Raw genomic sequence first — 24652 nt, 5'->3', positions numbered from 1 at the left:
GAGACAAACCAAATTCCTTCTTATTAGATTAGGATTACGAATATTTTTAGCATCAGTTAGAAGTCCTCAACACACAGATCTCTGTGGATTCGATCCCTAAGTACTACTGCGTTTGCTGTGCACTTGCAGCTTGTCTAGGGTAAAACTTGTGTTGCCCACTGCACTCACATCAAGTTTTTGGCGCCGTTGCCGGGGATCTGTCGCTATTGACTTGACTTCTTAATCTAATTTCAATCTTAAACCTCAAGATTTTCGAGTTCTGCTTGAGATTTTTTAACTCCTCTTTTTATCTTTGCTTTCTTTGATCACAGGTGCATGAAAACTAGAAGAGATCCTGACGAAATCGTATTGCCCTTAGACGAGATTGACAAACACGAAAGAGCACTTAGGAAACTCAGACGAAGAACACTCAAGATGGCCAATCTTAATGCCCATCGGGAAAATCTTTGAAACCGTGATCAGGAGGATCACATTGGAGATTATGACCGTGATTCAGTTCATGGCAACGACCTAGATGCTGCTCATGAAGAAGATGGACAGCCACAACTCGATGAAGAGGGAAACCGAGTCCCTCTAAATCCTGCTCAAATCGCTGAAAATCAAAGGAGACAAGACCAGGCTGATGCTGAAGGAAGAAGGAATGATGAAAACATTGTTCCACCAGTTGTTAGAGAAGCCAATCGACCAATACAGCTTGCCAATCCTGCGAGAAGACAGCCTCGGAACAGACTTATTGCCGATTTTGATGCACCTCACCAACACTTTCAAAATCGATCAGCTATTCAAATCCCTGTTCTAAGAGATAATCATGAGATAAAACCTCAGATAGTCTATTTGGTGAAGCAGAACCAATTGCATGGAATCTCTACTGAGCATCCAATGGATCACATTGATCTTTTTGAAGAAATCTCTGGAATGGTGAGAACAACTCCAGAAACTGTGGACTATGTGAAGTGTAAGCTTTTTCCTTTCTCTCTAAGTGATAAAGCTTTTAGATGGTTGAAATCTATGCCATCTGGTTCTATTACTTCATGGGAAGAATGCAAGTCAGCTTTCCTGAACCACTTCTACACCAAGTCAAGATCGAACCAGCTGAGAAACAAGATAAAAAGTTTCCAATAAGGCCCAATAGAATCATTCTATGAAGCCTGGGAGCGATTCAAGGAGTATGAGAGAGACTGCCCTCATCATGGTTTCTCTGGAGCAAATCTGCTAAGTACCTTCTACAAACGACTTCAGCAGAAGCATCAACTTTCTCTTGACACTGCCAGCAATGGAGATTTCAGTTCAAAAACCATACCACAAGGGGGAGCACTCATTGAAAATCTGGCTGTAGCTAACTGCAACAACAACCCTGAATATGACAGATCAAAGAAGACTATCACTAGTCATGAATCAAGGGAGATTACTGAGCTAAAAAGCATGGTAAGTCAACTTCTTAAGTCTCAAAACAAGAATATACATGCTTGTGATATTGCTGTAGGAAATGAGGAAGATGGAAGATATGAAGAAGATGGAATGTACCAAGAGGAAGAAATCAATTTCATGGGAGCCCAGGCATATCATAGTCAATTTAGTCCAGCTTTCAACAACAACTTTAGGAACTCTGGTGACAACTTCAACAATCTCTCATACAGAAATCAAGGAGCCGAAAATCAGCCTTATCCACAGCAACAAAGGAGTTTTCAAAACAAGTTTCAAGGTGGAAACTATTGAGGAAGAAACTTCCAACAAAGACCAGCATTCAACCCTCAACAAGCACAGACCAGCTCATTAGAAGCAACCCTTCCCCAGCTAAATAATCAGGTAAAATCGCTTGAACAAACTATGATGTAGACTACTCAAGGCAATGAGAAGTCATTCAGGGAAATGGGGGTGAAGATCGATTGTATCTACACTGATTTGAATGGGAAATTCGAATCTCTTGCGACCCATGTCAAGAAGTTAGAACATCATATAGGTCAAACTGCATATTCAATGAAGAGACAACCAGGAGTTTTACCAGGAAGAGTAGAAGATAACCCAAAGAAGTTTTGCAATGCTATGACAGCAGTTTTGAAAGAAGAACCTGTCGCAGACTCTAAGGAAAGATTGACACCTGAATCTCTCATAAAGGACTCTGAAACCGAGCATGAGAGGAGCCGAGTCATTCAAGTTAAGGTACCCAAACACTTGCCTTACCAAAGACTCAAAAAGTCTAAGGATCCAAGGCGTTTCTCATTCACCTGTTCAATCTTTGGAATTGAATTTTCATATTGTTTATGTGACTCTGGTGCTAATGTGAATGTCATGTCAAAATCTATTGCTGAGAAACTTGGTATAGGCACATTTGTCCCATCTCCAGTAAGGATAATCTTTGGTGATTCATCTCAAAAGAGAACAGAAGGAATGATCCAGGACTTGCCACTGATCATTGGAAACAAAACAATCTCAGCCGATTTTCAAGTTTTGGAGATAGACAAGGACAAAGACAGACCTTTGATATTTGGCCGCCCATTCCTAGCCACTGTAGGTACTGTTATTGACCATGAAAATCGCTGTTTAGTTTTCTTAAATGTGGACAGGAGAAAGTTCTATAAGACCACACCAGACCCAGCTCCAATTCAAAAAGACAAGGACAAGGAGAAGGTGTTGGAGCACAAGAAAGAACTAAAAGCACTTGCATCTAGGCAATTTGGGAACATCAAGATAGTGGTGCCACCAGACATCAGCAAGGAAAAGGAGAAAAATCTTGAAGGAATTGTTGAGAAGACAAAATATGTCCTCAATGATGCAAAAATCATTAAGAAGGGAAAAGAGATTGTGATTCAAGATGAAGGAAATCCAAAGTTCAGGCTAAGAAGGACCACAAGGACTTTTAATTCAAGGAGTCCTGTCTCTTTCTCTAAATGCTAATCCTGCCAAGAGTCTAGCTAAAAGACTTTAAACAAAAGCTTAATGGGAGGCAACCCATTTGGTATAATTTTTTTTTTTTTCCTTTTCTATTTGATTTTTTTTTTTATGCATTTCAGGCTTTCAATAAAACCCATAAAAACCAAAAACATTCAAAAAACCAGAAAATACAAAAAGAGAGGAGAAAGCAAGAAAATGGGAGAAACGGGGAACTCCTGGAAGCATTTGCCGCGGCCGTGATCAATCCAGCTGCGGCCGACCCATCTTTTACCATGGCCCGCATCCCCTCAGCTGTGGCCCGACTCGACTTTACTGCGGACGCGCGCGCCTGGCCTGCGGCCGGCTTTGGTTTGGTCACAAGGCGAGTTTTCCCTGTTTTTCGTAAACCGGAACTTCAATTTCCCGTTTTACTCCGGGATTTAACCGGAAAGTTCCCGAAGCAAAATTTCCGTGTTAAACACGCCAGGTAAGTTTTCTAAACTTTTAAAAATAAATTTTTTCTTAGGAAAAACACCTTTTTAAGAGAAAAAGAGGATTTAAAAGATCAAACAGGTATTTTCTCTTCATCTTCCCCAACAAGCTTGGAGATCTAGAGAAAAAGACAGATTTCAAACTTGACAAATCCTTTCAAAATTTTCGAACATATCTCACTCTTTTCCTAAGGAGATTTCAAATCTATCATCACATAACACTTTCATCAAGGTATGAGCTCAAATTTCTCACTTTTTCTTAAGAACTCAGATTTAGGGTTTTCTTAGATTGAGTAGAAATTCACCTTAGGATGATTGGAAACTGTCTTTGGACTTAAGGCTAGACTACTGGGTAGTTTAATTGCATGATTAAACACTTAGACCATAGAGATTTGAAATTTTCGAAAATCTGAGATTTGAACTTTGAGAAAATCGAAATTTGGAGATCTGTTTGGTTCAGTTTCCAAATCTGGACTGTTTGGTTCTTGTTGATAGAAAACTAGATTAAATTACATGTGAATGAGCATAAAACATCATCCTGATTTAGGAATCTCATGTGTTGAACATAAGTATATTGAACTTGACCAGAAATTCTCAGATTTTGTAATGTTTGATGCACTTACAGCTTGTTTGTCATGATAATGTATTTGTGATATCTCTATAAACACCTTTTTCATAAAAATCAATACCAAAGCAGCTTGATTTATCATTTGTCTCGAGAATCTCGTTTTTACATTCATGGATCTCTCTCAAGTTCGACTGATTCGAACCAAGAAGAGCCCTCATGCGAAAAAGCCCCATTCGCAAGAGACATATGATGCATTGAACGAGAAACAACTGAGTGAAGATGAGCCTCTATCCACCTTCATTACCGCCCAAAGAAGAATCTTTTCAGGAAAGATTGATCAGACCTCCACTCAGCTATCTTTCCCAAGAAGAGTCAAGTCTTCCTCTAAGCCGAAAGTGAAGTTTGTTGGTAAAGCCATTGACCCAGACATCGATTACTTGGCACAGCTTGAGAAGCTGAAGATCAAACCAACTCCAGCAATTGACTACTCAACTCTTGAGATGCTTGGAATTAGAGAAGATGGGATATGGTATCTTAATAGGCTTGGAATGAGATCATTCATGGAGCAGAACTTTCAGACCTATGAGAACCACACCAAGGAGTTCCTTGCATCAGCAACTTTGAGCTACAAGAAGAGAGCTACTCCTAGAGCTCTAGATGGCACACTCTCCTTCTATATTGGAGTTCATCCCTACTCTCTTACCATCTTAGAGATATGTGATGCTTTGAAGTTGCCTTATTGTGATGAGATTGCATTGGAGAAGGATCCAGATTAGAATCTTTATAAGCTGATGGATTATGGAGTTTATGATAAAGGAAGGTCCAAGGCTTCATTACTCTCTTATCCTGCTGTTCGCTATGTCCATAAGCTACTAGCACACACTGTGTTTTTGCGAGCCAATCAAGCGAATGTCCTTAAGCCAGAGTTGGTGACACTACAGCTACCATTCGCAGATCACTCCAGGTTTCTTGCTTTGCTTGTATCATTGCAAGGAACCTAGTGAAAGTTAAGCATGAGACGCTTACATCTGATTGTCAGGACTATTCACCAGCTTTTGGGAGCATCATCACTTCGCTTATGATAGCAGCAGGAGTTGATTTTTTAGCTGAGACACCTCTTAGAGAAGATTGGTTTGATCTTTCTCAGTTCTCTAGAGACAGGACTATCACCAGGGCCAAGATGGACCCAATTGGATTTGCTTACAAGTTCTCCACCAGTTCCACTGAGTACAGGGTACTACTACCATCGGATTTAATGCCCCATCTCCGAGATGGTTCAGAACCAGGATGGAAACCAGAGACTAGCGACTTCCTACCATCTTTGCCATTCTTACCTCTGACCATGAAGCAATTTATGGCTACAAAAGCCAAGAGAGAGGTAGCTGCAAACAGCAGGAGACTACAGCCTGCACCATCCTCATTCAGAGCCAGTTCTTCTCATTTCAGAGCATCCACTAGGAGTGATGCAGACTTTGCAGCTTTAAAGAAGAAGCTTGACCAGCAAGAGAAGATCAACAGGCGCATGAAGAGGCTACTGAAGATCCGCCGGACTGATGACTCCTCATCTACAGAGACAGATGACAGCCATGAGACATAGGCGTCTATCCATCACCACATCATGCCCACGGTTCTATCACCATTTTATTTCACCATATTCTCACCAATTTTTTCACACTGAGGACAATGTGATTGAAGTCTGGGGGAGGATGTCTATCTGTACTAATCTATTTTTTTTTGTTTCTTATCTTTTTTTGCAATTTTTAAAATTTTCTATGCTTATTAAAAGACCTTGAGTATTTTTCAGGAATGTTTGACACAAAACTATGATGAGTAAGACCCATGTGCATCTAGACTTTTCATGCTAGTTTCTTTTGTGGTTAGTACTAGACTAGGCGGCAGCTAGAGTACTTGCACTACGAACTCCCACCATAGCTCATTTTACTTGAACATAATCTTGACATCTAATTTTCTCATCATTAGTTTTAGCAGGCATCATGATACACATCTAGGACATCTTTACATCATTATTACCACTCTTTGTTGTCCTAGATGGCTAGTTCATCTTTAGCTGGTACCACACCCTTTACCCAGAACCATTATTTCAAACTTCATACATTCTCTCTTTAACTCTTTTGGTAGATATGTGCAAAAACGCCGGAGAGAGAGGAACAACATGGTTTTCAGTCACTCAAGAGAAGGACTGAAGAAATTTGGGAAAGTGGAGCATCAAGAATCTATCCAAGCTCAATGGTGCCTTAAAAAGCTTGAACTTAAAGGTAAATTTCGTGCTTCCTAAGACTCTACATCAAAAGGTGGTTTCCCCTCATCAAAAAAAAAAAAATTCGAAAAAGACAAAAAGAATAAAAGCAAAGGAAACTAAAAGCCTAAAGAGTCTAGGGTAGCCAAAATTATTTGAAGCAAAGGCTGCAAGTATTCATATGTGAGCATTGGTTTTAAGACCTGGACAAAAACCTAAGTCTGGGGGAGTTATGAGGAGAACCTGAAGAATGGGGATCAAGAATCTTAAAGCAAGAAGAATGTGACTGGAAACTGTGGATATCAACAGCTCCACCCTCTCTTGCTGTTTTGCATATTGTCTTGTCTCTCCAGAAAAAGGTAACCCTAAACACTAAAAGCCTCACCTTATAAACAGCCATTTTGAATACCTAGCCTTGATTGCCTTGCTAAAATCCTTTTGATGAGAACCACTGGAACTTATAAATGAATGTTAAGAGCTACTTGACTGGAGGATAGGTTTAAGTGTGTAGACTTTCGCATGACGGATCAACGGACTAGTTATGTTTGTGCTTTGGTGACAATTTTCTAGACTATCCCTGATTTGAGCATAATGACTGACTCTAGTTTAGAAGCATGGTCTCTGAGATTTTGTTAGTTCCTGCGATTTTCAAACCTCTTTTCCAGATTAAGATCTTTGGTTTTGTTTGAGGACAAACAAAGGTTTAAGTCTGGGGGAGTTGATAACACCTGATTTTGACCACTTTTATGGATCACTTTCAATATCTTATGCAGGTGTTTTTACTCAGTTTTAAAGGTTTTATAAGTGTTTTCCATGTTTTGGAGTATTAAAAGGCTTTTCAGGAAACTTAGGACTTTGGAGTGCATTTTGGAGCAAAAGTACATTTTTGGATAAATTCAGGCCGTCAGAAGTTTGGCAACCAAAGAAGAACTTCTCACCGTCTTATCATCCCCAAATTTGGAGACACTATATAGAGATAACCAGCTTTCCAACACACTTGGAATCAAAGCAATCCAACTGTTAGATCTTAAGATATCATCAATGCACTGAAGGCTAACCAACAGAAGCCCAGTCAAGCACAAGTGCTTTCACCCGCGGCCAACCTTCTTCCCACCGCAGCCACCCTTCTTCCCACCGCGGCCAGCCTTCTTCCCACCGCGGCTCAGGAGGTTTCACCCCCGGTGGACCTATGTCCAAACCTCAGGAGCCCAACTAAGGCCCAAGACACTTCCTGCACCCATTTTACAAGCCCTAGATGCCCAAGACTTGGAGAAACACTATAAATACTCACTTTTAGGTCTTTTGTAAGACAGCCTCTTTCTTCTCTTTGAGAGAGAACTCATCTGTAGTTTTAGGTTTTATTTTTATGCATTTGTAGAAGCTCTCCATAGCCATATTGTCTTCAATAAGAGAAGTTTTTCTGCAACTTTGTTTCTTTTACTTCTCTTCTTCTTAGTTCTAAACCGATGATGATGTCTACCTCAGCCATGTCTGAGTAGTCACCTAGTTGGGTGAAAGGGTAATCCAAAGGGATCCCATGTTCGAATGACATCTAGGTTTTAGGAAAAAGGATTTCGATTTTTAACATGATTCTCCCATTCATCCAAATCTCAAAGCGGTAATTCTGGATTGATCACCCAGAATCTGATCCTAGGTTTAATCCGAGCCACGAGAGTGTTGTATCTGGGTTGCCTGAACCGGATCTTATGGATGTCCCCATCGTAGGAGACGAAAGCTACCTACGGAGGATACGTAAGCAGAGATGGATTCCGATCTACAAAGCATGATCTTGTTCTGGCATGAGAGCGAGAGTTAATTGCCATGAACAAGTGATTAGATGATTAGGGTGACGAGAGTTGGCTAATCTTACATGTGTATATCCTACTTTCAGAGTCATAGAAAATCCTTGCCTAAATTCCTTGTGTCTTACAACATGAACCCTAAAGATGAACCTTGAACCCAACGCTTTTTCCTTACTGTTTTTCAACCGATTTTTACTTAAAGCTCTTTTTAATTCTCTGCATAATTAGATTTAGTGACAAACCAAAATCCTTCTTTATTAGATTAGGATTACGATTATTTTTAGCATCAGTTAGAAGTCCTCAACAAACAGATCTCTGTGGATTCGATCCCTAAGTACTACTGCGTATGCTGTGCACTTGCAGCTTGTCTAGGGTAAAACTTGTGTTGCCCACTGCACTCACATCAGACCTTAAAGATGTAACTACCAGCTTTCCAACACACTTTACAGCATGACAATCCAACGGTTCAATCAAAAGTTACGCGAAGAACAAGATCTCCTGTAAACCAGCCGGCAAGCATTCCTACCCGCGACCAACACCCAATTCGCACTGGTCCTATCCTTTCCGACCACGGAGATTGGTATGTCCGGCCTAGAAACCTATTTTCAAGCACAAGATGATTCCCTCATTTGGAGAAACCTTAAGTGACGCCCATAAATGACCTGAACACTATAAATACATGTTTTTAGGAGTCCTCCTTTAGTAGCTTTTAAGTTTTTCTCTTTCATTTTCTTAAGTTTTAGGTTTAGGGAGATAGAGATCTATCTCTTGAACCCTTTTTTTTTCTTTACCATATCGATTTCTATTCAACTTTTCAATACAATATTTTTGCTTTCTTTAATCATGTCTGAGTAGTATTGTTGGGTTTAAGGGATTTTCGATGGGGACTATACATGTTCGATGAGGATTCCATTAGCTATTAAATGCTGAGCCGTGTTTAATGACGAGGCAAAAATGCTGAGCCGCGTTTAACGATGAGGCAAAAAAGCCGAGCCGTGTTTAGCGACGAGGCAAAAATGCTGAGCTGCGTTTAACGACGAGGCGAAAATGCTGAGCCGCGTTTAACGACGAGGCGAAAATGCCGAGCTGTGTTTAACGACATGATATTTTTGATAAAGATAAGGCCAAGCCATTTTATTAAAGACAAGGCGATCGAGCCAAAGGATAATGCCGAGCCGTTATAAAGACGAGGCGTTTTGCGAGCCGAATAAACGACGAGGCGTTTTGCAAAAACTGTGTCGCGACGAATAAATGACGAGGCATTTTGCGAAATCTGTGCCGCGCCGAATAAGCGACGAGGCGTTTTTGAAAAGGTGCTGAGCTAGTGAGGAGTTTTCAAAATAATGCTGAGCCGGTGAGGCGTTATTAGAGGATGCCGAGCCGACGAGGCAATTTCAAAAGATGTTGAGTCGAATAAGCGACGAAGCGTGTTTCATGGCAATGATAAGGTGATTTCAAAAGGATACCGAGCTGTTTAAATGATAACGACTAGGCGATTCTACTTAATAACGTCGAGCCATGTGTCAAGGTAACGCCGAGGCGTTTTTCTGTTAATCAGAGTGATTCGGGATTTCTTATCGGGTTTATGTGGATTTAGTCGTGTCTGCTATGTTTCCTTTTCGACAATCCGAAGTGCGTGCGTCGAACATATTCCGTTATAGGGGCTCCTTTCAATGAGGACGCGCGGATTCCACGCTCCTTACTCCAAATTTTGCTGATTCCCGAGGTTAATGTGGACCCTACGTGCCTCGGAACTTCTATATAAGAGACTTCCAAACTTCATCTTTCTCATAACTCCACTTTCTCAAATTCTCACAAAGATAGCTCTCTCTTTTCTCTTCTTTCTCTCTCTAACTTATTTTAGTTTCCAGCTAGGGTTTTTGTTTTTATCGCCGCGTTTTCGCCGCGTTAGCGATTAGTTTCACGCAGCTATCAACTCTGGAAATAGTGGTGGTCCAGTAATCATGGGAGACAGAGTCGTTGGTGTAGCATTTGAAAGCCTATTTTGGTCTGATGGTATAGGGTGAGTTGAGTTGCAGATTTCAATATTAAAATATGAAATTCTCTATCTATGAACATGATAAATAAGCTTAATTATATTTAAAATTCTATATATTTTTCTTGTCATTACAAACTAAGGTTTTAAATAATCTCTTTTTTTTTTCACGTGCAGCTACATAATTCCAACTACAGTAGTTAAGCATTTTTTGAATGGTGTTGAACAACATGTTAGTTTCGGGTCGGTGAATCTATCATATCAGACGATGGAGAATGCCCAAATCCGTGAATACTATAAGATGAGCGACGAAATGACAGGGATTCTTATAAACGAAATAAACCCGTTCTCCGATGCTCACAAATTCCTGAAAAAAGATGATGTTATTCTCGCGATTGATGGTGTTTCTATAGGAAATGATAGTAAAGGTAATAGTACTACATATATATATAACTATTCTCCATTTTTACCATGTTACTAAATCATCCCCATGTGTCCAGTTCATTTTCGTAAACAGGAAACAATAACTTTCAAGCATTTGGTTTCCATGAAGAAACCATGTGAAACAGCGTTAGTTAAAGTCCTAAGAGAGGGAAAAGAGCATGAGTTTAATATCAGTGTAAAACCTGTAAGTTATCGTTCATTTTTTTAACTAACAGTTTTGTGACATTTCACAAATAAACAATGTTATGGTTATATATTGTACGCAGGTGCAACCACTAGTTCCGACGCAGCATTTCGACAAGCATCGAAGTTATTGTATATACGGAGGGGTTGTACTTGTAGCTCTAACTAAACCATATATTGATAGCTCTTACATTAGCGAAAGTTTTTTGGGAAAGATGCCCAAAAAAGCCGTTGAACAGATCGTAATAATTTCTCAGGTTCGTCCTTTTTTTTTTCTTACACATTTTTTTGACGTTATATTTTCTACTCAAAACAAAATTATTCAGTGAAATTTGGCTTTTAATAGATATATAAGTAAAAGCCAAAGATGAGGCTTTCCCGTTCGACCCGGTCGAGGCGAAACACAAATTAGAGCTCCTTGTAGCGAGTTGTAGTGCTTCACGATGTTCGAGGCCTCAAAAAAAGAAGAGACAGAGGCCCGATCCGCCCAGCTCGTCTTTGTCCTCAGCGGAATCTTTGGAAGCTTTGCGCATCCATTTTGGGATCTCGGAGGCGGTAGAGTTTGTTGTGCCGAGCCGAACCGATTGTGCTCACCTTCCGCCTCCGAACCACTTGACGGTATATAAGAGTTTTTTCGAGCTTTGCTTCCTCTGGTTTCCAATTCACGATGTGATTCTCAGATACCTCTGGAAGCACGGAGATTCCATTGGTCAGATCATGCCGAGGGGGCTGCGTCACATGATCAGGATTTTAGTGCGGAGTTTTGAGTGTCATATCGACATCACCCTTGATCATTTGCTGAATTTCTTGGAGATTCGCAAAGCTCCTGGAGGGAAGAGGTTCTATATCTCGAGCAAGGCTCGGCGCAAAATTATATGTGGCTTTCCGAGCAAGGATTGTTTCTGGTATGATCGCATTTTCTACGTTATTTTTAACGAGGCGTCGGTTGGTGACTTTGCCGACATTACCAAGATCGATTGGGGACCACTTGGTAGCCGATCTGAAGTCTCGACTCGGTTTGGTATTTATATCCTTTGTTGATTCCTGACTCTTTTTGACTTCACATAGCTAGAGGCTCCTCAGCAAGCCGAGGAGGCTACTCATAGAGCCGAGGAGGCTCCAAAATAGGTTGACGGGAAACTTAAGGGGAGCCGCAACTTGGTGACCAGGGGAGCAAGGAGAAATCCGTCGAGCAGGGAGAGATAGTTTCCGAGGCGTCGACAAAGATGTTGAGCGAGCCACGGGAGTCCGCTGTACCAACAGCCTCGGCAGTTCTTGCTCATCCTCAATCGAGGCCTCCCGCCTCAGATTTGATCGATCACGAGGCGTCCAAACGCAAGCGTACTGCTGTCGAGAAGGGCAAAGGTCTCGCCGCGCCGGAGCCTTTGAAAAAGAAAACGAGGTGAGTTGATGACGAGCCGGTCGAGAGGAAGCTGATTATTGACGATCCGGTTGCCTCGGCGCGGTTATTTGTGAAAGTGAATAGTGTCGACGTCTCGTTCCAGCCTCCCGAGAAACTAAGGCAATTTAAGCCTTATGCTGCCATGGCTCAACGCGGGACAAAGGTATGTATTTTCCTGCTTTGAAGCTTTCTTTATCTCTCGTATTTTTTCCCTTGCTAAGCCGTTAACATTTCGAGGCGTGTGTTTTTTTGTTAGTTCAACGCTGCTATAAATGAGCTGATGGCCGGTTACGAAGCTGATGCAGTAAATATCGAGCATCGTTTGGAAAAGGCGAAGCCAGATGCCGCGGTGTATAAAGCTGATCTCGAGAAATCTTCTAGTGACACCGCCCGAGCGCAATCCCGCGTCGTAGCTCTGGAGGACGAGAAAAAGGCTTTGAAGGCTGAGTATGATCGGTTGGCCTCTCGTTTTGAGGAGTCTCGGGTCCGGAAGAACAATGAGATTGCTTCTCTGAAGAGGCAGATTGAGGCGAAGGATGCTCTCTTTGAGTCGAAAGTGAAGATAGCTAAGAAGGAGGCTCAGCGCGAGGCGGCAGCCAAGTTCCAAGAACGTCTTTCTAAGATTGAAAAGAAGATGGAAGAGCTGGAGAAAGCTAAGCGCGACGAGGATGAACTTGGTAAAATTAGGAGCAACCTCGTACTAATCAGTGATCTCAAGAAGCCCGACGCCATGCTTGACGCCGAGGAGAAAAAGCTGAAGACCTGGGAGGCCGAGGTGATTGGGGCGGAAGAGACATTTAAGCGCAACGCGACCGATCTCAGGGGGAGCTGGTTGTGAGTCCAATTTCCCCGGACTCTGTCGATTTTCGTCTCGGGGTCGAGCCACTAGAGGTTACTGCCGCTGCGGTTGGTGTTGTGGATCCGACGGGTTCAAACATCAACACCCCGAGGGCTAGTGATCTCGCAGCTGAGGGCATCTCTGACCCTCATCGAGAGTGATAGTTTTTGGTGTTCTTGACTATGTACTGGATTATCGTATTTCTTTTTGCCTGGATGGCTTTATCCATACTTGTCAGCTCGTTTGTTTTTGCTTTTGAACCTTGTGCCTGGACGGCTTTATCCACTTGACTATTAAACTCAAGCCTATATGATAGTAATTTTGTCTATCTCTTTTTCAGATTTGCTGGTTTTGACTTAATGATTTCGCGAGAATTATTTGTTCAGAACTGTTTTCGAGGAAAGTTCTTGTCAAACCTGGGTGTTTTTACGTAGTTTGTCGAGCTGAGCCAGGGATGCTTTTGTTTTCTTTCCTGGCCGAGCTGTTAAAAAAACGATAGAGTGTCTCGAATTAAAGCAGGCTGTTTTGATACTCTAGGTATCAAATGGATCCTGTTTAAGTTATAAAATGTCTAAGGAACAGCGTTTCCAAGCTGGGAGGTGTGTTCATGATTTTTGAGAAGAGGACCGATTTTATTTTGACTGTTTATGCCGAGGCGCTGAGTCACGAGGTATGACGAGGTGTTTAAATCGGCTCGGTTTTTACTTATCGGCGTGTTGGACTTGAATTTCTTGAAATCCGAACCGAAAGTGTTAGTGTGTGGCTATAGACCGGCGTTCTCGAGAGGGTTAGTGTACTTTATCGGGTTTTAAGAATTCACTTCGGTTTTAGAGAAAGCGATGTAGTCTCGTCTTTATAATCTCGTGTGCGACAGTGAACTATGGCGACCGATACGTTTTTGATCTGGAATTTGTATAGCGCTTAATTTTTATCCATATAGGGTGTAACTTGCACCCTCGTCCTAAAAAAGTGGTAAAAGTCCGTTTAGAGAACTTTGTGACTGTTATCTCGTTGTGGCCAGCAACAAGAAGCAGAAATTATTGCCGAAGCAAATGCAAGGACAAAGACAAGTTAAACTCTAATGTCGTAAAACAAGCGAATCAAATACTAGCCAAAATGAAAACGGAGTGATGGAAAACTAGTCAAATGGAATGCAACGACAAATAAGAATCTAGCTGACTTAAATCGAATAAAAAACAATCTGAAGTGAAAATGTACCAAAACCTAGTTGACTTGACGAGCTGAAACTTAAAAATAGTTTAAGTGTATACGTACCCACTCCCCCCCCCCTTTTAGGAGGGGGGACAGCTGAACCCGTCCAAGGACGGGCTGCTTACGTACTCTTTGCAGGGATCAAACCGTCCCGTGGTTCATGTTGGTTGTGATGTAGCTTTACTGATAATACTTCTTCAGGTGCATTGCCTTCCACGATCTTCGAATTGCTTCGTTAGTTAATATCGTGGGTTCGTAGACTCCTGGGCGAACTACTTTCGTGATCTTGTAGGGGTCTTCCCAATTTGCTCAGAGCTTTCCTGCATTCCTCTCGGCAGTGTTTTGGAAGACTTTTCGGAGGACGAGCTCTCCTTCTTTAAATCTTCGGCTTCGGACATTTTTGTTGTAGTACCTCGCTGTTGCTTGTTAGTAGTTCTGGACTCGGATTAGGGTCTGGTCGCGCTTTTCGTTGATTAAGTCGAGCTCATCCAACATCATTAGGTGATTCAAACCTTCCTCTCCTGGCAAATGTCTTCGTCGAATTCTGGGAAAATCCACCTCGGGAGGGATCACACATTCTGTTCCATAGACGAGGGCACGGAGTCGTTCGATGCGACCAAAGGACTCCCTCAAGTTCGTATGCTCATCGTCCCTTCTTGGCGTCGAGCCTCTTTTTCAGGCCGTCTAAGATTGTCTTGTTAGCTGTTTCGGCTTGTCTATTCCCTTGAGGATATCTTGGCGTGGATTTGCTCAGACAGATTTTCCACTTCTCGCAGAGAGCTTCGAAGCGAGTCGAGATGAACTGAGATCCGTTGTCGGTGACTATCTTGTAGGGAACCCCATGTCGGCAAATGATAATTTTCCAGATGAAGTGTTCGACCTGAGCGTCTTTTATGCTTGCGTAGGAGTCGGCCTCGACTCATTTGGAGAAATAGTCCGTAAGGACGAGCAGAAAACGCTTCTGCTTTAATCGATGTAAAGGCTTGACTATATCCATCGACCATCTCATGAAGGGATAAGGCGACGAAATTGACGAATGCAGCTCGGTAGGTTGATGGATAGTAGGCGCGTGTCGTTGAAATTTCTCGCACTTCGCAGTGAACTTCTCATAGTCCTTGACCATTGTAGGCCAGAAGTACCCGTGCTGTTTTATTTTGATCGCTAGTGACCTTCTGCTGGAGTGATTACCACACGCGCCGCTATGCACCTCGTGCAGTATTTTTCTAGCTTCGGGTCCTTCGACACACGTCATTAGTGGTCCTGAAAACCTCCACTTGAACACCTCACCGTCGACGAGGACGTATCGTACGGCTTGAGCCCTTAACTTGCAAGCTTTCCACTTGTTGGGTGGCACTTCTCCGTCGGCGATGTAGACTCGAATAGTTCCGAGCCATTCCTTGTCGCAGCCGTAGTCCAGCTCGGCTGACGAGGCGTCTTCTTCTATTACGATCGCTTCGCCGTTATCTGGTTCTTCCTCCGGAGGGTTGATTAGCCGAACTCTTTCTACCTCCTCTATGCTCGGCCGTTCGATGAATTCGACTGGGATTATTCGTTGGAGATCAGGGTCTGAGGTCGAGGCGAGTGCTGCTAAGGCGTCCGCCGAGGTGTTTTCGCCTCGGGGTATTCGCGTGAGTTCGAACTCGTCAAACTTTTGTACTAAGTCTTGGACTACTTTGAGGTAAGCTCCCATTCTTCCATCCTTCGCTTCGTACTCTCCGTTAAATTGGTGTGCTACGAGCTGTGAGTCGCAAAAGACTCTTATTTTCCAAACGTTGATTTCTTGTGCTAGTCGTAGGCCAGCGATCAATGCTTCGTACTCTGCTTCGTTGTTCGAGGCGTGGAAATTCAGGCGGAAGGACTGCTCCAAGATCTCTCCGGTGGGTGAGGTGAGACGGATTCCTATTCCTGAGCCATGTTTTAATGACGAGTCGTCGACGTGCAGTGTCCAAACTTCATCTAGAGTCGGCTCGGTTGTTGCCTCGGCTAGAAGTTCGACATGGAAATCTGCGAACACCTGGGATTTTGCGGACGACCTATTCCGATACTCGATATCTCACTCGCTTAAATCGATTGTCCGTTTTGCGAGCCGCCTAGACTGGCTCGGGCTGTGCAGAATCGAGCGCAGCGGAAGGGCTGTGAGCACAATAATCGAATGTGATTGAAAATAAGAATGCAGCTTGCGAGCCGATACTACGACGGCTAGGGCAACCTTCTCAATCTGTGGGTAACGAGTCTCGGCATTGGTCAATGTCTGACTGATATAGAAGATGGGTTTTTGTTCAGACCGCTCTTCTCTTATTGACACTCCGCTTACAGCCGTAGCAGATACAGCGATGTAAAGGAAGAGGGGTTCTCCCTCAACTGGTTTCGCCAAGACCGGCGGACTTGCTAAATAGTTCTTCAACTCCTGGAAACCTGCTTCGCATCGCTCGTCCCACTCGAACTTCCTATTTCCTCGGAGGATATCATAGAAAGAGAGACACTTGTCGGTAGATCGCGAGATGAATCGGTTTAGTGCAGCGACTCTTCCTGTGAGCCTTTGAACTTCTCGATTCATTCTTGGAGAAGGCATCTCGATTAACGTCTTGATCTGCTTGGGGTTTGCTTCAATGCCTCGGTGTGTTACCAAATAGCCGAGAAACTCTTCCGAGGTGACCGCAAATCTACACTTTGCCGGATTTAGTTTCATGTTGTGCCTGTTCAGTTGCTCGAAGTATTCCCGTAGGTGCGTGATATGGTCTTTTTCTTCGAGTGATTTGACCAGCATATCGTTGATATTCACCTCCTTGGTTTTTCTAAGCTGATCTTCGAACATCTTATTGACGAGCCGTTGATATGTTTCCCCAGCGTTTTTGAGTCCGAACGGCATGACTTTATAGCAATATATTCCGCGGTCGGTTATGAACACTGTTTCTTCTCTGTCGTCAGTATGCATCAGGATTTGGTTGTAACCTGAAAATGCGTCCATGAATGTCAGCAACCTGTTTCCTGCTGTAGCTTCGACGAGTCGGTCGATATGCGGTAGAGGGAAACTGTCTTTTGGGCACGCCTTGTTGAGATCTGTGAAGTCTACGCAGACTCGCCACTTGCCATTTTTCTTCTTCACTACAACTGGGTTTGCGAGACAGTCCGGATATTTCACCTCAGCGATCGACCCTACTTTGAGCAGCCTTTCTACTTCGTCGTTGACAGCTCTAGCTCGTTCAGGGCCGAGCTTCCTCCTTTTCTGCTTGATTGGTTTAAAGGTCGGGTCTACGTTTAACTCGTGACAGGTCACGTTGATACTTATGCCTGGCATGTCCTCCGCGGTCCAGGCAAAAGTGTTGATATTCTCCTTGAGGAAGGAGAGGAGTTCGTTCTTCAGAGGTTCTCCCAGCTTGGCTCCGATCTTGACGCACCTCTCTGGATGCGCTTCATCTATGCACACCGAGTCCACCGCATCACATACTGGCTCAGTGCATGTTTCTCGGCTCTCCGTGATCTGTAATTGCTATAAGAGTTTGGAGAGCTCGTTCGCAGGCTCTCGATCCGTCTTCAGCTTCTTGCGATCCACGTCTGTGCGTGCATAGGTAACAAAGCTCCTCAATTTGTGCTCCGTCAGGAAACACATTCGTGACTCCTTCTGATTTCCCCAAATTGTTTTGATGCCTGTTGGAGTCGGGAACTTGATGCAGAGGTGATAGGTGGAAGGGATTGCTCTCATCGTGATTATCCATGGAGTCCCCATGATCACGTTGTAGATCGCTGCGTGGTCGGCGACAGAGAATTCGAGGATCTTAGTGACTCCACCAGCCACCACGGGGAGTCTGATTGTGCCCATAGTCATTGTTGTTTCTCCTGAAAATCCGGTTAGAGGCTTAGGGACAGCCGTCACCTCGGAGAGGTCGATTCCCATCCTTCTAAGTGTCTCTCTAAAGATAACATCCACCGAGCTCCCGGTGTCGATGAGTACTCTTGCTACGTCATGGTCTCTGATTGTCAGTTCGATCACCAGTGGATCGGTGTGTGGTCTATCTATCCTTCCTGTTTCTTCCTCGGCAAAAGAGATTACTGTGTTTGGGAGATCGGTCGGTTCGGTCCAATTCTTTTTTGCTTCGGCTCGACGCTGATAGGCTTTGATAGAGGACACTGTGTCTTGGTAATACTGGGATCCACCTATAATCATATTGATCCTTTGCCTCGGCTCAGATCGCTCTTCGGGTTCGCCTCGCCTGTCGCGCTTGGTACTATCGCCTCGTCGGGGCGGATTTGTGGGTTCTGCCGTGCCGTTTGGCTCGGTTCCCTCCTTCGGCTCGGTAGGGGTGAGGTCTTTGAGATTCACCGCGCTCTGGAGTTATCCTGCTGCCATTTTAACTGCGAGTTTTGCTCCTAGGGTTCGGCATTGCACTGTTAGTGATCCTCCTTACCCAAGTGTTGCTACGCGGCTCTCCTCTTCCGCGTCCAGCGCCTACTTGGTAGTTTGGAAAACTATGATAGTTAAAACGCTGAGTTTTAAAAATTCGTTATCAATATAACATTTATTTGACAGAAGGGTTGTTTTGCGGATAACTTTTGAGGTTAAGGGATTGACCTGCATTTTTTAAAGGTGAGAGTCATTCTTGCAAAAGAAAATAAAGGTAATGGGTTTTTTTTTGCATTAAACCCTATATTTTCCCACAAATGATCAATTAATGCATTTCGAAGTAAAAATAAGCTTTTTTATCTTTGATTTCTCTAAATCGAGCAAGAAACTCTTGGAATCAAATATTATCATCCTCTGCCAATTGAACCTCTGGAGGTGAAGCTTCTATTCCAACTTCAGTCGGAGCATCAAGATCATGTTCATCTTCGATTATCATGTAATGTAAAATTACACATGTAGTCATTATATCATGTAGCCCATTCTTTCGCCAAAAACAAACTGGACCTTTCACAATAGCAAAACGCGATTGAAGAACTCCAAATGCATGTTCTAAATATTTTCTACATGCTTCTTGTTGTGTAGCTTAATCTGATGAATCTTGCTTAATTTTAGATTTTTCTACATTTTTTGTAGATGTAGGTATACATTTAATGCATATGCAATCTAATAGTATGTGTGGTTGAAAAGAAAATTTATGGGTCATTTATTCAATATGTGTAGTTAGACTGATATAAATGTGATAATTAAATGTAAAGCTCTTTGTGTAGTTGGATAGTCAATTTTATTCAAGTTATGTAAGAAATTTTCTATCCTTTACGTGTAGTTTGAGATGAATGTGAAATTTTAATATAACTTTATTTATGTAGTTGGAATAATAAATATGAGGATTTATTCTTCAAGCATCTATAAATATGAGCATAGTTCTCTACTCTCATATACAATATTAAATTATTCCTTCATATTTATACTTGATAAAAAATGTCTGTTCGTTCTTGTGGATATTCTCAAGAAGAAAACAAGTTTTTATGTCAAGTGTATATGGAAATTTCTCAAAATCCAATCAAAGGTGTTTATCAAATATCAGATATATTTTGGTCTTGGGTGGTGGAAGCTTATGAGAGAGGAAAAAATTCAACTTGGAGTGAGCGTACAAAAAAATCTATTCAATGCCATGTTCAAACTATAGAGAGAGCAACAAATAAACTACATACATGCATCAAACAATGTGAAAATAGACGTCCAAGTGGTGCTTCAAACGAAAATGATATGTAGTTCAATCAAGCCAAATTAATGCTAGCAGAAGATCCAAAGTTCAAAAAAGCTTGGAAATTTGATCATATTTGGAACATTATCAAGAAAACTGAAAAAATTCAAAGATGGTGTCCTCCATGCTAGAAGAGTCTCAAACCTAAGTGGTTTTAGGTACACATCTTCAAAGTCAAAAAATCCTACACTTGATACTATACAAGGATTTCCAGGTTTGTCCTCCTGTTCTTTGAACTTAGATGACGATGATGATATTATTGGTGGATCTCCTTCTCAGCGACCAATCGGAGTTAAAAAATCCAAATTGAAGAGAAAAAATGATGATCAAACATCTCTTGTCATCAACACTTTAGAAGAAGAAAATAGGCAACTTGTGGAGCAATTGAAGAAGACAAGTGCACAAAAACAATACCATCTAAAAATTCAAAATAAGAATTATGCACTGAAGAAATTCAAGGAAGAAAACAAAATTTTACTTAGAGACTTGAGTTCCATACAAGATCCAAATATCTGTGCATGTATTGAAGCTGAACAAAGACGGATTTTACAAAAACGGGTTGATCAACAACAATATGAAGAAGTTACTCCTCCAGGTCCTTCATTTGGATAATATTTTATTGATCTTGGTGCATCTGGAAGTGGTTTACCAAATTACTAATTTGTTGTTGTGTTTTATCTATTTTATATATTTGTAATTTTAAAGTTAATTTGTTATTGTATTTTTCTATTTTTATGTATTTTAATTTTGAAATTTTTTTGTCATTGTATTTTCTATTTATATATTTCTTATGGTTGTTTTTAAAAAAATTATAATCTAAATAACTTGTTTTAGTATTTATAATAAAATTCATATGTAAAAAATAACAAAGTTTTGTTTAAGACTAATCTGATAACATATAATAGGTGAGGAATCAAATTATAAATAAAAAAGGTTTTACTTTAAAATGGAAGTGATGAATAGTGTCACTCCATATATAAAGGCATACTGTTCATATCTCCATTTTGAAGGTGGAAATGGAGTAGGGTTGGTTAATGGAGTTTGGAGGTGGAAATGGAGTAGGGTAGGAGATGGTCTTATTTGCTACATGCCAAGAATCTGCACGAAAAAATGTCGAAATAGCTTTTGGAGTCTTGCAAGCACGATTTGCTATTGTTAAAAATTCAGCTCTTAATTGGGATAAGAAAAAAATAGGCAAGATTATGAGAGCATGTATCATAATACAAAATATGATAGTAGAAGATGAACAAGATGGCAACAATCAATATAATTTATCAGAATTCGAACAAAGAGAAGGAAGCAAAACTTCACAAGTTGATATGACGTATTCAACAGATATGCCCACAAATCTGGGCAATATGATTGGCACTCGAAATCAAGTTCCTGATAAACAAATCCATCAACGTTTGAAAGCTGATTTAGTTGAGCATATATGACATAAATTTGGAACAACTCAACATTACAATTAAATGTTTAGTGATTTTTGTATTTGTATTTTGTATGTTTTTTTATCAAATTTTCTATATTTTGTATTTTAAAAATTCATGTCATGCTACATAAATATGGTTTTATGTAATATAGTTTTTTAAATTACTTCCCAAATAAACTAAATTTACAAATAATAATTTTTAAAAATTATATTTTATTTCTAAGAACCCGAAAGAAGAGTTCAGGGTTGGAGGTGCCAAAAATCATGGGGTTCGTCATTGTTTAAAAAAAAAACAATTTTTAAAAATCCCTATAAACTCCAAGGAGGGGTTCAGGGTTGGAGATGCTCTTAAATCGGATATTGATGAGAGTTGAAGATATCTTGTCGAGAATGTTCATCCTGGTGGATCAACTTTTATAAGCAATTGGGCTTCATTCATATTTGTAAAAAAATAAATGAGTGTTAATAAAAAATGGGTCTTTGGACTCATAAGCCGAAAAGATACTGACTGGATGATAATGAATAAGATATATGAGCACATTGGATTTGAATTTAGGCTTCAATTTGTTAATTAGATTTTATGTCTATTATGTATTAACTTATTTCATAGACCAAAAAAATCATAAACACAATAAAAGAAGACTATTTTGAAGTATATTGTTTTGTTTGAAACAAATTAAACAAAAATATCTTCTCTATTTACTCTCATGATGAATTAAGTCTCCATTAGACCATCTCCAATTGTCCTTCAAATTTTACATTTTTCTTCATTTTGAAGATAAAAATGAAAAAATATTCTCTAATGATGCTTCAATTTCACATTCAAAATGAATAAATGAACAGTGTTCCTTCATATTTGAAGAAATACTATTCATTTCTTCATTTTTTGAAGGTGAACTTTTTTATTTACAAAATGTATCTTTAACTTTTTATGAAGACCTTTTTAGCAATTAATAATAAAATAGAGATGGAATATGCTTAAAATATTTTTTTTGAAGAAAACTTTTCTCCAATGGTTTCATTTTTAAACCCTAAACCCTAAAACTTCATTTTTAAATGAAGAAACCATTGGAGATGCTCTTATGGCATTTGATGCGTGATGATAATGACTCCTTTATGGCATGATTTTTAGTTTCGTTTTTGAAGATATAAAACCATGTCTTTATCTTCACATTCCATACACACAGAACATACACATAAAAAATATAACGATCTCTCTCTTATTATCTCTTCTTCTTTATAGGAGTATGAGAATACAACACAAAAATATCGTTAGTCAGATTCTGTTCTTAGTGAAAGGACAGAAGTTATTCGTGTGTTACACAAGATCTGAATGTGTGAAAGTGTTGTTACAGAGATGTGTACGGTTGTGATACAACACGAAGAGAAGAGGAATATGAAGACACGTTATGAAGTGTGATGAGGTATTGGAGTCAAGATCCAAGTAAAAAAAAGAGAAGGGCCACGTGGGCTTTGGGTCCATAAGAGAAGTCATGTGGGCTCGATATAACTCTAACTTAAAGCGACAGGCTGATGATGACGTGGGCTTGGGAAGCTTAAGGTTTCTGCACTTGATGTTAAATAGGATGAGGACGTGACAAAACAACTTACGTGTCTAGGGTTCTATTGTGTGACGCACACAGGTGTGTGTATGGCGTCATCCCACCAGACAGATAGAGAGATATGTTGGTGGTATTTGTGTGGAAACTGCAGAGTCGGAGTAGGCATAGCTGAACAGGTGCTACCGGTGGTAGTCAAATATGCGTGCTTGATAGTACGGTTTTCTGTATCCATGTAGAAAAGAGTTGTAGGCACAGTTGTGTGCTAGATACCATATAGCAATTCTAATTTGCAATCTTTTCTAGTGGATTATTTCTGAAGGAGGTCCCGGGAATGTAGGTTCGCTGAACCCTGTTAACAAATCTCTGTGTCTCTTTACTTTTCGTTCATGCACATCTCATTATGTTTACCCATCGTCAAACATAAAGATTTAGCCTAAATCCAAACTTACATTGGTATCAGAGCTGTGTAACTCCGGTTCAGTTCTGCAAGGTTAGTTTAAATGATATCTGCCGGGAGATGTTGGTTGGGATCAATCTGAGGTAGAAAACTCAGAGTTGGGTAACTCCGATTAAGTTGTAACCCAGGAAGCTGAAGTGTCTTGTAGTTGAGAGTTGGGTCGTCACAATTGAGATTCAAGAACCTGATGCTGTTCTATCTCTTAAAATCTGAAGGAGTTTGTATGAGGATCATGTGTCTGCTGAAGGAAGTGTTTGATACATGCAACTGATGTGATAGAAAAGAATTGCCAGGAGACAAGTATTGGAGTTTCGTGTTATGTCTGCAAAAGTGAGAAAAAACCAAGCATTGTTAAGAGAATATGCAGGATTCAAGCATAACAATGGCTCGTTTTAAGGTTGCTCGTGGGAGTTTACAAGTAGAAGAAAAAGACATGACTGTCAGATCATCTTAGAGCTGTGTTTGGAGGATCAAAGCTGTTCTGATTGGGCTGAAACTGGTTGGTAAGCTACTTGGAACTGTATTCTTAAGAATCAACGGTGGGATCGAGATATCAACGGCTATTCTAAGGTTTATTCAAGAAATTCTGAGACCGGTCTGCACAGAAAACGCTATGACCAATATTACGTGAAATTGTGTTTGAACTGTCAAACAAAATCTTTTTGAGCTGAATCTTTGCAGGAGTATTCTGGACATATGAAACTATTTTTTGGCCAAAGGAGAGCTCATTTGGATCTTGGATGTAACATGGACGTTCTGTTGAAGTCATATAGGGCAGCAGAAGATTAAAGAGTGCCTGTTCTGGTTAGAAGCTGTTGGGCACTTTTATCAATTTTTAAACTGAGCCTAGAACAGATACCACATCAGAAATAGATTTTTCTGGGCGTACGACAGACTCAGATCCTTCTTCTATTGGCGACAGCGGTATATTTTTTATGTTGGGTTGATTATTCTAATATTCAACAAGTCTGAAAACTAAGGTTTAAACGCCCAAAGAAAAGGCTACTCTCGGGTATGTAAGAATGTTCTTGGTAGAGATCTTAATCTGATTTGGTGCAGGTTTGAGAAGAAGCCACAAGACTGGTGAAAAAACAAGGCATAGCAAGAAGCTCGAGCTTCAGGTGGAGTACTGAACATTATTGTATCATGGAAAGAACAAGAAATGGTTTGTGCTCCAAAAGGAAGACATGTGCAAAGATAGAAGTGAAGTGACTGATGTTAGAGATTCAGAGTTCTCATTGTTTTACGTTGCAGATCTTAAGAATTCAATGCTATTGAAGTAGAGCTATGAGAAAACGATGATGATATGTCTCAGCCATGCAAGCGTTCCATTTGGATGTTGAAACACAAGCTGGAATGGAAGCAGATTTAGAGGGAGAAACAAGAGATATTATAACTTAGTTATGCATTCAGGTAGGGGGAGACATATACGTGGTTGTTGTGACAGGTTGCTTGAATGAAAAACTAAACTAAA

The 24652-nt window shown here is 40.8% G+C and overlaps 1 non-coding gene across 1 annotated transcript; it reads right to left on the bottom strand.

Annotated features, from left to right (window-relative positions):
- Positions 1 to 1090: 1090 nt before the first annotated feature.
- Positions 1091 to 1196, bottom strand: LOC112087333. The gene has a single exon (XR_002900023.1). It is a non-coding gene; the product is annotated as a small nucleolar RNA R71 (small nucleolar RNA).
- Between the last annotated feature and the right edge of the window lie 23456 nt (positions 1197 to 24652).

This window comes from Eutrema salsugineum, unplaced genomic scaffold (assembly GCF_000478725.1).
Source record: "Eutrema salsugineum unplaced genomic scaffold, Eutsalg1_0 scaffold_9, whole genome shotgun sequence".
Classification (NCBI taxonomy): domain Eukaryota; kingdom Viridiplantae; phylum Streptophyta; class Magnoliopsida; order Brassicales; family Brassicaceae; genus Eutrema; species Eutrema salsugineum.
Note: the sequence above shows the minus strand (reverse complement) of the source record. Positions and strands in the feature narration are given on the sequence as shown.